Below are 18,977 nucleotides of genomic sequence, written 5' to 3'. Positions count from 1 at the left end.
GAAACAAGAGATGCAACATAAATCATGGATCCACCAAGTCCTCTCAGGGACTTGCTTAAGAATAAGAAAGAGGAATCTCATGTAAATAACATTGAATAAGGTTTGATCCTATTCATGGTGATTCCTTAAATATTCCATTCCAAAAATAGAAACAATTGGGATTTTTTTGGAGATTGAATGCAATTACTAATTTATGATCTGGCATATATAGCATGAAAACATCATTCTTGATTCTATGAGAATTTTTTTGAAAGCCTTTCATTTTCTTCTCTTCGATGGAAGTTTTATTTTCCCAAAATGTATCATAATTTTTGGCCTAATTCTTCTTCTGATGATTGATTCAACCTCTGATAAAAAAGATATAGCTTGGTTATATTTCATCTCTTCAACAAGTTTAGTAATGAGCATAATGACCCTATTGGTCCGATGGAGAGAAGAACCTATGATTAGCTTTTCGAGAAATTTCCAAACGAACAATTTCTTATTTTACTATGCTCAACTCTATGTATTCCTCTATCCGTAGAGTACAATGAATGTACAAAAATGGCTATTATAGAGTTTCTCTTATTCGTATTAACAACTAGTTTAAGAGGAATGTTTTTATGCTATGCTAACAATTTAATAACTATTTTTGTAGCTCTAGAATGTTTCAGTTTATGTTCTTACCTATTATTTGGATATACCAAGAGAGATGTACGATCTAGTGAGGCTACTACGAAATATTTACTCATAGGTGGGGCAAGTTCTTCTATTCTGATTCATGGTTTCTCTTGGCTATATGGTTCATTCGGGGGAGAGATCGAGCATCAAGAAATAGTGAATGGTCTTATCAATACACAAATGTATAACTCCCCAGGAATTTCAATTGCACTTATATTCATCATTGTAGGAATAGGGTTTAAGCTTTACCCATCCCCTTCTCATCAATGGACTCTTGACTTATACAAAGGAGTGTGGTTCGTTCGATAAATTCCTACCTCTCTATCTATCTTTGAGATGTTTAGATTTTTCAAAACTTCATGGACATGTAGAAGAGAAATGTTATCCCCACTCGGACCAATACATAACTTTTATTCAAATAAAAATCAAGGTGAAGCAGGGTCAGGAACAACAAATCTCTTTATGATAAACATATCCATTTTGTAAGTTTGTTATTATGGGTAGTTCCTACAAAGGATCATACTAATGGCATATACAATACTTGAATTCTTGATGTAGGTGCTACATAGTTGGTTCTCATCCTTTAGAGACTACGAGTGTGATAGGAGCACTTGCCAACGTAAGGATCACCCTAAGATGATCATCTCATGGTTATTGAGAACGAATCAAATTAAATGGTTTTATTTCTCAATCTTGCTACTTGCTGCTACATAACCAAGGTCGAAAAGTTTGAAAAAATCAGTCATTCACAACCATTGATGAAGGATTCCTCTAAAAGTTAAGGATTAGTAATCCTTTTTAGAAATCAAAGGGATTCAGTCTTATACATACGCGAGGAAGGTAATAAAAAAAGAAAGATGAGTTCTTCTTTCTTTTATCACTTAGGAGTTGTGCAAGATAAAAGTCTTATGCACGGTTTTGAATGAGAGAAAGAAGTGAGGAATCCTCTTTTTGACTCTGACTCTCCCACTCTAGTCATTGCTTTTCTTTCTATTACTTCGAAAGCAGTTGCTTTAGACACTTGAATTTTCGATATTCCTTTTTATTTCCCATCAAATGAATGACATCTTTTGGAAATCCTAGCTATTCTTAGCATGATATAGGGGAATCTCATTGCTATTACTCAAATAAGCATGAAACGTATGCTTGCATATTTGTCCATAGGTCAAATCGAATATGTAATTATTGAAATAATTGTTGGAGACTCAAATGGTGGATATGCAAGCATGATAACTTATATGTTGTTCTATATCTACATGAATCTAGGAACTTTTGCTTGCATTGTATCATTTGGTCTATGTACCAGAACTGATAACATTCGAGATTATGTAGGATTATACATGAAATATCCTTTTTCGGCTTTCTTTTTAGCCCTATGTCTCTTATCCCTAGGAGGTCTTCCTCCACTAGCAGGTTGTTTTTTAAAAACTCCATTTATTTTGGTGTGGATGGCAGGAAGACCTATATTTCTTGGTTTCAATAGGACTCCTTACTCTGTTGTTTCTATCTACTTTTATCTAAAAATAATCAAGTTATTAATGACTGGATGAAACCAAGAAATAACCCCTCATGTGCGAAATTATATAAGATCTCTTTTAAGATCAAACAATTCCATCGAATTGAGTATGATTGTATGTGTGAAAACATCTACTATACCAAGAATATCAATGAACCCGATAATTGCAATTGCTCAAGATACCTTTTTTTTAGTTTCTATGATCTATTTCTTAGTTTAAGATCCCTCTTACTAACTAGAATCAAATAATTACTAGATCTATTTCTCCCAAAATGGGAATGGGTTAGGGTTATGAACTTATAATCTATAATCTGATGATTGAGTTAGTTCCATGATTATAAGTTCATTCCATAACAAATCAGACCAGAATAGGGTTATATAAATTCTCATTATGAGAAGGGGTCATTCGAGCTTATCTAAATAGATACTACGTTTACATATGAATCCTTACATCGTTACATTTCATTTAGGATTAGGAATAGGCATAATCGGACCTGTTTTTTACATATCTCTCGTTATTTAGGACCCTATTCACCCTTTTGGGCTTCTATTGAATTGAGAAATAGGTTTGATTGTCCATCTTTTTTATATAATGTATATAAGGCATCCTCCTAATAATTCAAATCGAAGCAATTGGATGTCCAATTTGGGCCTATATGACATGACCGATTAATAGAAATACTCTAACACTCCACCTTTGTCATATATTCCATACATCACACTAGATGGATATCATATTCATGGAACACCATTCACTCTCAAGATGCCTTGGTGGTGAAATGGTAGACATGCGAGACTCAAAATCTCAGCTAAAGATAGATATCAATATATATATATATATATATGTATACAAAATCCTGATAAATCACAACCATAAATCAAAATGGAAATATTTTGACTAAATGTATAAGAATTCCAAAGAAAGCATTTTTCTATCAAATATCAAAGATAGAAGTATTACTCTACTTCTAATATATCTAGAACGTCATCCATTATCTACATAAGGGTAGGTTTAATTTATTGAAATTTCAATAGGAACAACGGTCCATATATATACAAGACTTTGTGTGAATGATTGTAATGCTCTATTAATATATGAAACTGTTCATATATATACAAGAGATAAAACAACTATGAGTGAAATCAAGGAAGAGAGTCAATGACTATAAGCTGTTTAAGGAATACAACTGCACGAGCTTATACAACTGTACAAGGATTCATTAGGGTAGTGGTCATTGACTATGGACTTCAGTTATACCCCCCCCCCCACATGGTTTGTAGTAATTGCATGATTTCTTCCGTAATGTACAGGTTGTCATACTTTAACACCCTTCCTCTCTGCATTTAGAAAACAAACCACTTAAATCATACACAAACATATCGTTTGCATTAAAGTGAACAAAAAAAAATTATCTCCACAGTTCTATAAAAGAGTGGTTACCTATGTTTCTGCCTAGTGATAATCTCCTAGACTATGTTGTTGATCAACAGAAGAAATAACATTTGATCAATTAAAGCACACGATGTGAAGTCCAGTTATACATGGACTTTATTACTTGACAAAAATTACACAAACAATATCCTGATATTGTGCAAATAGATTTTTGCTGGATTAAGTTACGTAAAGTACAAAACTAAAACAATAATTACGGTTTCACCTGACTGTAACATCAAGCTGCATCCTAATCAGAAGAAAGCAATAGTTATAACCGTCTACTCATAGTGTAAAGAGAGCTCTTCAAGTAAGTCTAAGCATGAAACTGCATTCATGGAAACTGAGAAATAATTGATATCTAATTTGGTATAAACTTTGCATTGTTGAAGAACTTGAATATAACATACCATGAAGAATGTCATGAAGGATATAACTTTGATATCTAATGGGTTTTTTGCATTGTGTGAATTTCCACTCTTAGGAGCTTTTTAAGAGAACCTGTTTATTTGCAAGATCAACGTGTGACATAGAAAACACTCCAATTAAAAATAAGTAAAAATAACCACCATTTATAATTAAAAACATAAATAAATTGACATATATGTATTTTTGCAATTTATAAAAAATTGTTACACGAGATTAATTGTTGCAAACTGCTAAATTCAACACATTACATAAGCGTACAAGATACTGCACTAGGTCCTACAGAAGCACAAGTTTATGATAAGAATATATCTTTTAGGAGGTTTCATAGCTTCTGCACACTAGAGAAGCTATGCATATTAACGATTCATCATGTGTACCCATTTCAACAAAGTGGCCCTTCTCCATCACTGTAATGTAATCAACATTCCTTACCAGACTTATTAGTCGAGCAATGATTAATGTTGATCGTCCCTACTTGAGGATATCTATGGCCTCCTAAACAACACTATCTGCTTCAAAGTCAAGGACACCAACGATTTCATCAAGTAGAAGCATGGATGGATTTGAAACCACTACCCTAACACAGATAGATTTATTTTTTGCTCTTTTGTCAATGTTATACCAACTTAACCCACCTACATTGCATTGAACTAGATGAATATCAAAAAATGATTGTTAAGACCATAATGTGTGCTTAAGATGTCCAGTGTAGTTTACTTTCTACCTATATTTCATATCCTTTCTCAAGAGAGCTGATAAATGAATGTGCATGCCTATTTTAGCAGTTTCTTCAATAAGAACAGAAGTAGCATTGGACCACCCATAAGCAATGTCATCTCTTATGCTCAAACATAGTAAGGCAGGTTCAGGTTTTTAATATTTTTTCCATCCAAAAGTACCTCTCCTATACTAGAAGATATTGGAACATTAAAATTTGAGAAGTTTTTTTAAAAGGATTCCAATGACAGTCATATAAAGCAAAAGAAAATAGGTAAGCAAAAGATAGGAAACTAGTGTGTATCTAATACATAATATAGGATCATCAAACCATTCCATGAGTGGAATTATACTACTTTTTCCTCAACCATTTCTACCAACAAGAGCTACAATTTTTCTAGTTAGTATGGTCAAGTAAAACCCACTCATGAAAAGAATTTCAGAAATTTTTGTTGAATTTAAGGAATATTAGCAGGTACACTTAACCTACTAAGCAATATTTGTTGCCTCTGCATATGCATCTTGAATATTTTCAGCAAGTTTGTGCAAAAATATGTTAGATATTCCTCCAACAGAAACAATGGATGGTCTGGTGGCTAATTTTATTCTTTATTTTTCTTTCTTATGGGATAGTAGAGATCCAATGGCTAATGTTATGAGTTCAATCTGCTAACAACTAATGAATCCGATTACAATACCATTGAAACAAGAACATAAGAAAATTTTCAAAAAGCAATCACTCAAAACTTTTGTTCGTAGCAAAGAGAGGTCATAGTTTTATTAGATTAAAATAACTTCTTTTAACTCACATGAATCTTGGAAGTTGTTCTTAGATAAACATAAATCGTCACTGTACATGTTCCAGGGCAGCTCAAAACCAGGTCCAACATTAATGATAAACATTCTGCAAAGTGTCTGCAGAATTGATGTTTAAATATGATAAGGGAGTATGACATTCAAGTACACAATTTGGATTTAATCAGAAATCTGAATAATTCAGTTTAGGGGTCAAACAAATGTGCAATCATCATAAACTAATCTAAGGGTGTTACATTAAAACTCTGTACCTCAGGATAATTATCTCCATCAATTTTGAGCAGTCTTTCATAACAAAAAGGAAATGTGTTTAGTTTGATGGAAAAAGTTCAAAGTTGATCCAAAGAATGGTGCTTGAAATACCTTTAATGCATGAGAAAACAGAATCTATTAGAAACTTTCTTATGAATCTTATATATCTATGGATTGAAGGGCTAAGAACATTCCTGGTTTAATATACATATATCTATGGATTGAAGGGCTAAGAACATGCCTTGTTTCACAAAATCAAACAAGCCAAAATCTATGGCCTTTAGTCATGAGTTGTCATCCTTAGAAGTAAACAGGAATTTCTGATCTAGCAATTAACTACACTTCGATGAGAACACATTAATGATTAAAAAAAAAAAAAGATGCAAATACCACATCCATTTCATTTAAACAGATGATTGGTAAACTGAAATTAGTTTATGCAATTTTTTTCCTATGCATCATTTCAACACCTGCAACCTAAACAAACCCAAACCTTCCATTTCAATTCATAATCAATAATTTCAAATTAAATATCATATTCAAACAAGTAGCAAACTACTTTCAATTTCAAAACCTCTGGATAAATGAAAAAATAACACAGTGAACCAACTTCTAAAGCAAAAGTTCAGAGAATCCAGCTTAAGATGAAGACTAGGCTAGGGTTTTATATCATTCTCTTTGAAAAAAGTGAAAAAAGAGATCGACCAGAGATGATGTGAAGAGAAGGTACCTTGATTACCGGTTTCAAAGCTAGATTTGATGGTGTTTTATTCCAGTGAAGTGGATGAAGAGGATCCAATAATGGTTTTGTTGAAGTAGAGGAAGTAGAAGATTTTGAGGGGATTTCAAACGTGAAGCAACAAAGAATGTCAGTGTGGAGGCAAAGGTTTCAGATTGTGAAGAGCGAGATGGTATTTTTAGGGTCTTTTATTTCTGCGAGCCATCTATTTTTGGTAGCAGAATCCCCATGCAAAACCGGTTTATGGTAGCAGAATAAAAGTACCCCGCAGCCATCTCTAATGTGTGGAACTCCTATGGCTGCCTCACTTGTCTGGCTACAACATTATAGTCTATAATGATGCTGGAATATATCGTCTGTGCCTATAAACATTAGAGGGAAATTATTTTCCACCAAATTTTGGCATAAAAAAACTATAGAAACAGATCCTTTTGGAACTGCAACTATATAAACTATATAGTTGCAATTTTTTTTTTATCCCTACTAAAATCATGTCACTATAACTTAGTTTCTTGTATTGTATGAATGAAATTGACTCTATTTTTATTCTTTTACCATGAATTTTTATATATGGCTTCCAAAATATTGGTCATAGAATCTAAAATGCCTAAATAAGGAAATTCTTACACAACAAAAGGTAAACTAGCTGCCATGTAATCAAGTTGTATATTTTATATATCTCTATCCCCATTCATTTATAAACTTGAATATTTTTTTCTTTTTTTATCGTAATTGTAGGATTGGTTTGTGTATATGGTTCATTGAGCATGTAGCTCAATAGGCATTCTAGTGAACGGTCTCAAAATTAAATAGACAAAAGATCTATATAACTATGGAAAACAACAACATATGGTTCACTTAAAAGTTGTGTTTGTATCTACAATGAAAATTTTTGGGAACTTAATTATTATACAATTTAACTAATAAAACCAACTTATCTTTAACCTTTCTCAAAGACCACATCTTGGTCTCCTTTCACATGTTCAAACTCAACACTTAAGGCAACATGGTTGCTAGTGGGAAAATACCTAGAAGCCTATTCTCTTATCACATGAGTTTCTTTCCATTGAGGCAATCTATCTTTACTCTTCCTTTAAGCTTGCTAACTATGTTTTCTTTTTATTTTTTTACACGTTTTTTTAACATGATACTGAAGGGTCATTAGTTAATGTATAGAATTCTAGAAGCATGACAAAGTAGAGATGGTCCAATTGCAAAGACATAAAAATTAAAATTAAAAAAAAAAAAAAAAAACCTTTCCACGAAAATGGTTTCATTCTCCTCTTATCTTAGAGAACTAGGATGGAAATGATGAATGATGTAAAGAATGAGCACCGTGCTCTACTTTGGAAATGTAAAATTCTTACACAAACCTTAGACAATAAGATGCCAACACCAGAAGGAATGGAAACAAAGAATGAAATTAAAATCATGGAAGCTATTACGCTGCCTTAGAACTAGTTGTTATTTTATTCCTTATTTTTCTCTATTTAATATTTGAATTAGTTGTAAATGTGAGGATGTGTTTGTTCATGTTAGAACATGTTTATTTTAAGTTATTGTTTCCTACTTTTATGCATGTAAATGTGAAGCAAGTCATTGTAAAAGACTTGAATGATTCTAAATAAAGGCATTGAACAATTATATCAAATCTTTGAGCTGCCTGGGAAGGGCATTAGTTCCTCATATAAGCTAATGATTTTTCTTTTTCTTTTTGTTGCTTTAGTTCCTCAACGTAAATTTTTTATAAGAGCCAGGAATGGATCTACAAGATCGTTTGAAAAAGATGGAAGAGACCATGGCAGCTCTTGCCTTTAGTCAATAGGAGATACTGGGTCATATCACTAAGAGAATGGAGCAATTCATCCAACACATTTTTGGTAAAAGTAAGGATGATAGAAAGCATTCTACAAGTAAGGGCAATGGTCGAAATGGTGTTAATTTTGACATATGGGGTTCTCTTAACAACTACGTTCCTAAGACCTTTAAGATTGATTTTCCCCATTATGATAGTCAAGATGATCCTACAACTTAGGTAAGCAAGGTAGAAAAGTACTTTTCATTCCAGGAAATCATTGAATTTTATAAGGTTACTCTAGCCTCATTTTATTTAGAGGGTGAAGCCCAACTTTGGTCCCAAATATTAGAAGAACTTATGTATGTTACTTAGGAAGATCTCAAGCAAGGAATTTTCTCTCATTTTAATACTAACCAATTCGAAAATATGTTTAACAAGCTCATTCAACTTCAAAAAACTGGTTCGGTAATTGATTATCAAATCAAATTTGAAAACCACCTCCTAATTGGAGGGATGACTTGTCTTGGCCATCAAGATGGTTTTTCCTTGGTAAGTCCACTAGTGTATATGATGCGCACTAGACAAGACCCACGATGAATCATGATGTAAGGCAATCAATTGTCATGATTCACTAAGCTACCATACTACATGAACTCTCAACCTTGATAGGATATTGAGTCTATGCCAACATCAATGGGAGGCCTTGACCTATGGGTAAGACCTTAAAGTGGTCATATATCCTAATATATTAGGTTACTATTGAAGATGGTTGATGGCAATGAGTATTCTTGATAGAGGCACCATGATATCTCATAGAAGTAATGAGATGGTGTGTCTCCTTGGGTAATCCAAAGGACACATGATCATAAAATCTATGACTACAATAATTCATTTAGTGGAATTTGACATATGCTCCTTGGAATTGGAGTATGTTTGTTAATCACATAATAAGTAAGATTTGTAACTCAAGTATTTGAGAGGTAATCTTAATAGGTGATAGTCTACCTTGTTAGATTACAAACACCAGTTCATGAGGAGTTTGCATGCAGTGGATAAGGTTAATGACCTAACCTTTATCACATTGTTATTTATTTAAGATATTGGAGTGTAGTTGATTCTGTTTAGTAGAATGTTGAATCAACTTTAGAATTGGATTCTGAGGGAGCTAGTACTCCTATGGGTCCTAGTGGTCCCCGTTTTGAACTTTTATACCATGATGATATGGTTTATGAGGGTTGAATTGGCTTTAGGTTCATTCTTATGCATAAGGGTGTTTTGGTTATCATGCAAGACTACACAAGCGATAATGAACAAAGTCCTTGGTTGAGCTAATTGATTAATTAGATGCCCTATGTGGTTAATTAATCAATTAGAACTCGTTTTGTGCTAGATTAAGTGACCCAAGCCTTGATTGGCTCAAGTTAGTTAAGCCTAGTGGACAACCCTATAAATGCTCCCTTATGGATTAGGGCTCAAGACTCGTTTTGGTAATCCTTTTATGTTTTAGGGTTTTGTTTTTTAGAGAGTGAGATTGCAATTGAAATATGTTTTTTTGAAAGTTTTACTATTGTAACTCTTCTTATTCCTTTTGATTAATGGATTAATTGTTGAGTATTGATGCACTTCACCTGAACATAGGGATCACATTAATCACTGAACCATGTTGTGGACCCGCATTTTTCACGTGCGTCCCCACTCGATCGGCGAGACTCGCTTTTTATTTATTTGTGAAAAATTGATTTTTTTTAAAAAAAAGTTGGAGTCGCCACTTATTTTATTTTTATTTTTGAAGGGAAAATAAAACAAGAAATAAAACCCTAAAAAAAATGACTCCATAATTTTTGGAAAAGCGTGTCTTTGAAAACCCAAGTCTTGGTCCGGGGATCAGGTTACTTATTGGGAAGGTACCTCTAGGAGGTAGCACCCCTCTAAGCCCTAAAGAGGTCTCTACTGACTAAGTTAAGGGAAGCGTGGCAATTAAATGGTTGATCTCGGATACCTAAGTAGGCTAGGTGATTCCAAAAAAAATATAACATATCAAACAAAATCAAATCACAATTAAGGAGAGTTAAAAATGCGTACCTGGACGGCTTCCCAAGCGCTATCATAAAACATAAGAGATTAGTTTGGAGATACATCACACAACATTTGTTTTATCAAAGATAATCAAACAATCATCAAATGTATATCAAGGCAATTAAAGAGGATAGCAAGCATGGGCATACATATTCATAGGGTTTAGAAAGTGGGTATTAGGGAACGTACCTGGATAGCATATTTAACTCCTAATGCGCTTCCACAAAACATGAGAGGTTAGATAACAAACAATAAAATAAGAAGTCCTAGCATGCTCGTTATCTAATTATCATAGCAGAAATTGTCAAAATATATGAAAACAATAATTATCACACTCATCTTGTATACAATTTCTAAAAAAAAAGATAGATATAATTTCAAAAAGTGACAAAAATGGCAACAAAAATAATTTTTGAAAAGATTTTCTTATGTAGGGGTTTCGCCAATTCCCCAAATTAATATACACAAATTTAGCCCAGAATTATCCCATTATTTGGGACCATAAGCTTTGATTCGTGTTTTTGTTCAAAACCAAACCTTTTGTTAGAAACCGAGAAGGATGCAAACCGAACAAAATATGGTTGCATATTATTTTTTAAAAATAAAAAAAAAGATTTTGATCCTGAGGAATCTAATGAGTTTTTGAAATAGATTTTTTTTAAAATGATTTTTTGATAAAAGTATTTTATTTTAAAATAAAAGGGATTAATTTGGGAAAAAATAAAACACCAAACAAAACAAAAATGAAACCTCAAAGTAAAATTTTTTTTAGTAATTAACAAAAATGATAATGGTGATGGTAGAGGCCAATCTTCATGATTTTCCAATGGCCTCTAAAAATCAAATTTAATAAATATTCACCAAAGCAACAAACCAAACGACTTTAGATCAAATAAAACTAATGAAATATTAATCGGGAATTTATAAGGATCAATCAAACACATAAATTGAGATAAACACTCTAGAACTAATTTAAAATCAACCAAACACCTAAACATGTAATTATAATAATGTGAATATAGTAACACAAGCACATAGAATTCTAAAACATATTAACTAATCAAAAACTAGAATCATCAATTTTAGAACGTGAGCAAAATAACATAAGATTAGTACCTAAACTAAATAAGATGAACCAAAACATGATCAAAATAAACTTAAAAACATAAACTTTATTACATAGGATCAATTAGAATAATAGACTAAAAATTATAAAATACTTGAACTAAATAAAAAGCTGACTCCTAAAAAAAACTGACTTTTAAAATTAAATCTATTAAAACCGATCTAAGCAAAATTCTAACTTTTCGAACTAAGCAAGGAATCAAGTCCAAACTACACAAAGATTTTAATTTTTCAATGTAATATAATGAATCAAAATTAAAATAAAACAAAAAATTCTCACCTTTTAAACCAAAGTAATGAATCAAAATTAAGCAAACAAAAATTTACTTTTCAAGAGTCATCTAGTAATTTATGTTTATAAAAAAATTTTAAGTGTCCAAAACTGGGTGAAAACAGAACCACCCAAAAGACTCATTCATATCTTCCATTTTAAAAGTGATTTTTAACTCAAACAAAGTCTTAAATTCAAGTTCAAGAAGTCTAAACTACCATGGAACACTTGGAAAATTTTTAGAAAAATTATAAGTCAAATAATCGAACAAACTAACAATAAAGGGTTTTTGAAAAATAGGTTTTTTGTAGGGATTTCATCAAAGCAACTAACTAATGGGTTCTAGATCAAACAAATTAACAAGATATTAATAAAAAAACTAACCATCAGAATTCTAGAAGCACATAAACTAGGGTAATATCAATCAACAACTAGACATTAATAACTTCCAAAACAAAAACAAAACTAAGTAACAAGGGATTAAGCAAAATGATAACCAAAAATTTAAAAAAGGACACATCAGCTAAGTAGAAAAGCTAAATTTAACTATTTTTAATTCATGAGTATAATAACATGGGATAAAACTAATTAACTAAAATTTTGAAAAACTATAAACTAGGACAAGATCAGTCAAAAACCAAAATTAACAAACTTTTTAAAACATGAGCATTGATTAAACTAATTAACTAAAACTCTAAAAAAACACACGTACTAAAATTAGGTCAATCAAGAATTAAAATTAACAAGCTTACAACATGAGAAAAGTAACTTTTAAATTAAATATCTAAAACTCTAAAAAACACACAAAATAAAATTGGATCAATCGAGGATTAAAACGAACAAGCTCAAAATGTGGATATAATGACATGAGAAAGTAATAGACTCATCAACTAAAAATCTAAAACACATAAACTAAATAGGGTCAATCAAAGACTAAAGTTAACAATTTTAAACATGGAGTTAATCACACGGGTTCAATAGGAATAATAAACTAAAATTCTAAAAACACATAAGCTAAACAAGATCAATCAAAACTAAAGTTAAAAAAGTAAAACATGGATTTAATCAAGTGGTTCAATAGGAATAATAAACTATAATTCTAAAAACATAACAACCTAGAAAAATCAAAACTTGGAATCAAGACAATGATAATCCATACAATTAAACAAATTCTTAAATTTAACTCAATCAACTAAGAAAAAAAGAAACTTCGAATCGAATATAATAATTAATATATTTAGTCAAAGTTCTCAATGAAAATCAAAACTTGGAATCAAAATTAATCAATCAAGAATTCTCAATTCTATCATATCGTCACACAAGTAAATGAATATCGAAACTTGGAATCATAGAATGAAAAAAATAAGTCATAAACTAAAATACACATGAAATTATCAATTTTCAATAAAATAAAAAAAATAATCATAAACCGAACCTTCAATACGCAAACCAAGGTGTTATCCTGCTGTTACTGGTGGCGCGGGCTGATGATCAATGGAGAATGTGTGGTGGCTGCCTCCTCCTTCCTTTCAGGCCTCTCTTCGTTCCCTCAAAAAATAATATCTCTCGGTGTCGATCACTTCCTCTCTGCTCGTTCCTTTTTTGTATGGCAGCCGCACATTGTATGGAATATTTTGTTTCTTTTTTTCAGTGCATTTAGACATATGGAAAGTGCTTACGTGTGGTTCATATTGGAGACTTTTTCAAAGATGCTGCCCTGTACCCTGTTTGGTAAGTGATTAGATGAGTGGACTTTTCTTTCTAAAAAAAAACCAAAAGGAATCTCCCTTTACAGCCCATCATATGCGTGCTGTGCACAAAGTGGCCATCTTCTTTCCTATTTTCATGCTATTTTCCACGTGATGCATGCTTAAGATGCAGCCATGCCTTCCAAAAAAATTGAGTGGTGCGTGGAGGAGATCCCCTCGGGATGGTGCGGCCTGTGGGAATCAAAATCTGGATGTTTTGTGGGCCCCTCAATTGTGGCTGATTTCCTTAAGAATCATGGTTGGTGTGGACTGATCATGGTTCCATATCTCCTATATAGGCTTCCTTCCTTGGATGTGTGCTGTTGGAGATCTTTCATTGCGGGCTGTGCGTGGAATCTTCCATTGTGGGCTGTGCGTGGGATCTTTCACTAACATGGTAAAAATCTGGGAGATAATCCTCACTGCAACTGTCCAACATTTCCCCAGAAAATTAAAAAAAGAATGGATCTTTAAAAATCCATTTTGGAAAACATGCAAGAGGAATTAAGGGCTGAGACATGCTGGCTTTAAAATAATGTACAAAAGGGGTGGCCATGCAAGCCATGTGAGAGTGGGCTTGGGGTCCAATCCGAAGTGCGCCATCTTTAAGTGGCAAGGATCCCATCTATCTTCTGATTCCAAGGGCTCCAAAACGTGCACTCCACTGTCGGTCAATCTCAGGGTGCAATTGTGCGGAAGGATGACCTTTAATAAAACGAAATGCACCGAGACTTGCAGAAACAGTGAATCTCGAACGCGTTTGGAATTGAGAGAGGGTTTTGGGTTCGAGGAATACACCATATGACAGTAATACATTGTTGGAAGTGTGATTATGCATTCTTCTCCTCATTCTCTGGACATCACCTTTCCTTCCTGTGCATCTTGCCACGGAAGTCTGTTCCGTCTTCCAGATATGCAACTATGTGATCTCCAAAACTGCAGCCCATGGAAGATTGTAGCCGTGCCTATGGATCCTCTCCAATGTGTGCGTTCAAATCTCATGCCAAAATAAAATACGAATTAAAATCAGTAAAAGTCATGAAATTGAAAATTAAAACCAACTAAAATTATGCAATTAAAAACATTATGTCTATCATAGGTATACAAAAAATAATTAAGACATTAGTTTACAAAATTAATCATCAATTTCATGCAATATTCTATAAAATAAATAAATAAAAGCAAATAACTAGCCAAATAATTATAAATAAATAAGTAAATGAATAAATAAAATAAGTAGAAATAAGACATCAAGTACATGCCAACGTTAAAAATGCAGATCATGCAAATTATACAAGTCACGTAGGAATTACCTAAAAGGTAACATAGGTGGGCTAGGATGCCTACGTGGACCTAAAGTGAGTGTGTGTAAACTGTAAGGTGCCTCAGTGCGAGTCAAGGTGAATCTAGGTGGGCCTAGGGTGCCTAAATGGACCTAGATGTGCCTAAATGAGCCTAGGTGAATCTAAGTGGGCCTAGGGTGGTGCCTAATGGGTCAAGTGTGTCTAAAAAAAAAAAGTTATCCTAAAAAGAATAACAAAAGCCTAAGTCTAAATTAGGGTTGCCAAGGGTCACGAGAAAGGATCAAATAATCCCTCAACCAAAATCTCCGAGGTGACTCAGAAAAAGGTAAGTGGTATGAGTAGTCATGGGCCACCAAGGAACTGCCGTGGAGCACTGGAAGTGAATTTAAAGACATGTGCTAAAGGGACAAAATTGAGGGTCTACACATGTTAAAAATCTTTTGTTCATATGTGCATGATTTAGTTAACACATTATGCATTGCTATCCCTAACAAGCTGCATCCACCATTGCTTCAATTGATACATTTATGCTAGGTGTCATAGTGCATTCCTTATTACATATATAGCCCACTATCATTATATTGGATTGAAGAAACTAAATGGCCCACTAACCAAACAAAAATATAGGTTATAGGATCTTATGAAACTATTATTCAAAGTAACTTATTTTTATTTTCTTTAAATTGGTTTGAAACCATGTTTTCAAAAACCAACTTTTTAAATTCTAAATGTGTACTAAAGCCAATGTGGTTTTTAAATTTATTGAAGTTGCAAATTTAAATTATTACTTCTAACAAATCACAATTAAAAATAAATAAAAGATAAGTTACATGACAAAAAGGTTATTTTAAATATTTGTTTCAAAATAGCGAACAATAAATTTTGGACGAACAAGAATGAGTATGATTTTTAATATTTTATATAAATTATTCTTTCATTGTATGTGTCAAAAGATTTATTTATTTTTATTTTCTAAAATAATTAAATTTAGGGATTTTTTTATTTTAATAATATTATTAAAAAAATGTTACAAAAACAATATTTTAAAAAATACAATACTTTTAAAATCATCTTTAAAAAAAATTACATATCACCTTTTTAAAATGGGATTTTAATAGAATGAATCAATTAAAAGGAATAAAATGATCTCAAATTTGTATCTAATCTCCCATATTTGAATTTAAGGTTTTCAATATTTCATGAAGATTATTTCTACAAAAAGAAGTAAAGGTATTCTTGTAAAAAATGAATATCTTTTACCCTAGAAAAAAAAATTTAGTAAATTTACAAATTAAGGATTTATCCATTTCCTTTAATCAAATAATTATATTTTAAAATCATTTTGATATTAATAGTTGTAAAAGGTAATGATCATTCCAATTAAATGAGGGACATACCACAAGGCGGTTCTATGTAGCCGATCCTAAGGAATATCTTTATAGATCAATTAGATATGAACAAGGATAAAAATATCGGTTTTGAGAGACATATTGATAACTTGATTTTATGAATATATCAGGAAATATTAATGGATAAAAAATTAATCAAAACTCATGAAAATATGCAGAAAAACTCTAATATATATGTGTGTGTATGTATAATATATTTTGTGACATTTTGTACTAATGTACCAAATTTAAAAACACGTTAAACTTAAAATTATAATATATTTAGTTGGAATAAGTTTTTTTTATTTAAAAATAGTGATAATTTTATTTGTAAATTTATACTTGTTTTAAATTAAAATATTATATGGAAGGCATAGTACGATAATTAAAATTGTTTTATTTATAATAATTTTATTTTAATTAATTTACATAGTATATATTATTTTTATGTCAAAATTTTACACAATAAGAGATTTGGTTTAGTGGTTCCAACGAGATATCTCGATACTTTTATCCTTAATATGAACCTCCATTATCTTTTCAAAAGATATTTAATATAAATAGAATTTATAAATTTATAATGAAATTGTCTTTTAAAAATATAATTTTAATATAAATATAATAATGCTGTATTTTAAGGAATAGATTCATAACTATCATTTTAAAATTATTTTTAAAAACACGTGTAATCGGCAAAAGGTGACTACTGATTTACTGTAATTTGCAAAATCACTGAATATTTGCTCTTTAACATCCATCGCTTTGTCCTATCAGCCTACGTACATTTCATGCAATGAATCTATGGTACTGGAGGCACTCCCATTCTCAAAGAATAGTATATATCTGAACAACATGTAGTACATGCATAAACAAAGAATAGTATAAATGTATTTTTCAATTGTATACGTCTGAACTTTCATTTTATATATGCATTTACCTTGATGTGAGCATGTTTACTTGCACCCAGCTTCCAATGAATTTTCCCTATTTCTTGAAATTTTTTTCTGAGAAAAATAAACTTTAAATTAAGTGAGACTTGTAAACATGTTAGTAATAGAGTTTTCTTCAAAAAGGTCTAAAAGATAAACTACCTAAGCAATATATTGATTTTCTCCTCTAGTAACTACCTCTATGTGGTAGCATCGTCCTTTGTAACGATCAAGACCGGTAAGTCCATCAATCCACACACCTATCCATGTACCAGTAGAAGATTCAATAGCTATCGCGATCCCTACTTCTTTGGATGGAATTCTAGGTTGAGGAGTTACTCGGAATGCTACCAAGATTTCAATATGCAACGAATATAGTAATTTTTAAAAATAATTTGCAATTTAAAAACCAAATTAATTAATATAAAAAAAATCATAAATTAAAACTAGTTTGGAATGTCTATTTTTATATCTCGTATGTATGCAACTATTTTTTTTCAAAAGTTTTCATTAAGTAAATCAATTGAAATTTAATGCTTTAAATTTGTTAACAGATTTAGTAATTTTTAAAAATAATTTTAAATTCAAAAATTGATTCGATTGATACAAGAATTTCTTGAACCAAAGTGGTACAAAACACCTTGTTAGTAATTAGGTAAAATTTTGTATTATATAATGAAAAACTTAATTTATTTATATATTTAGAAAAGGAAATATATTTATTTTTATTATTCATTTTAAATAAAACATTATTAAGCATTATCAAATTTTAAAATATTATTATCATTGTTTTATATGATTTTGTTTTTATAATATACTATCTACATTCATGTCTTAACAAAATTATCATTACAATATTCATGCAAAAAACTATTTTTTATTTATATTTTATAATTTAATATTATTTTAAAATAAATTGAAATGTATGTGAGTTTTAAACATATTATAATTCGTTGTTAAAATTTTTAAATGTTCGTATTTTTATAATATTAATATTAATTTAGAAAATTAATAAATAAAAAATATCAATAATGTGGGTTCCTCTTCATTCAAATTTTCATGTCATGTTAGCGTCAATGTGGACTAGAACATTTATGATATCCCACATCGGATAGGGGGGAAAGTTCCTGGCGCTATATAAGTATGGACTTCTTTTAACCCTATAAACACGTTTTAAAGTCATGAGGGCCACTTTGGGTCCAAAGCAGACAATATCTACAAGATTGAGAGTGGGTTGTTACAAATGGTATCAAAGCCGATCTCCGACCTCGATGTAGGGGTTTGTTTGGCCCCGTAGGGGTGTTCGTCTATTTGGCCCTACAATCCAATGGGACACAACGAGGACATTGTGTCTACATGGGGAGGTGTTTGTGATATCCCACATCGGATAAGGGGGAAAGTTTCTGGCACTATATAAGTATGGACTTCTCTTAAACCTATAGATGTGTTTTAAAGTCGTGAGGGTCACTTTGGGTACAAAGCGGACAATATCTACACGGTTGGGAGCGGATGTTACAACATCAGATTCCCAATTGACTCGTTGAGATGGGTTTTAAATTGGTGCGATGTGAGAAAAAAAGAGTTGATAAAACTTTGTTAAAGAATCCAGAAGAAAATTATTTTTTTGAAAAATAAAAAACAATTGGGACATGTTTGATTTGCGAAGTAAGGAATGATAATGAATATTTTGTTTTCATTTCTATTCAAGGAAATATGAATGAATTTGATAATTCCAATTCCTATGTAGATGTGAACCAAAATTAAAATTATAAGGTTG

General features: G+C 31.4%; 1 long non-coding RNA gene across 3 annotated transcripts; it reads right to left on the bottom strand.

Annotated features, from left to right (window-relative positions):
- Positions 1 to 3,268: 3,268 nt before the first annotated feature.
- On the bottom strand, positions 3,269 to 12,652 carry LOC104882693 (uncharacterized). Of its 3 annotated transcripts, none has more exons than XR_788376.3 (3): positions 4,019 to 12,652; positions 3,835 to 3,936; positions 3,269 to 3,514 (listed from the first exon to the last, which is right to left on the bottom strand). It is a non-coding gene; the product is annotated as an uncharacterized LOC104882693 (long non-coding RNA). The 3 variants fall into 3 exon arrangements; XR_788377.3 differs by having other exon boundaries at positions 3,269 to 3,936; positions 4,019 to 4,109; positions 5,564 to 12,652; XR_002032098.2 differs by having other exon boundaries at positions 3,269 to 3,936.
- Positions 12,653 to 18,977: the final 6,325 nt, after the last annotated feature.

This window comes from Vitis vinifera, chromosome 2, assembly GCF_030704535.1.
Source record: "Vitis vinifera cultivar Pinot Noir 40024 chromosome 2, ASM3070453v1".
Taxonomy (NCBI): Eukaryota; Viridiplantae; Streptophyta; class Magnoliopsida; order Vitales; family Vitaceae; genus Vitis; species Vitis vinifera.
Note: the sequence above shows the minus strand (reverse complement) of the source record. Positions and strands in the feature narration are given on the sequence as shown.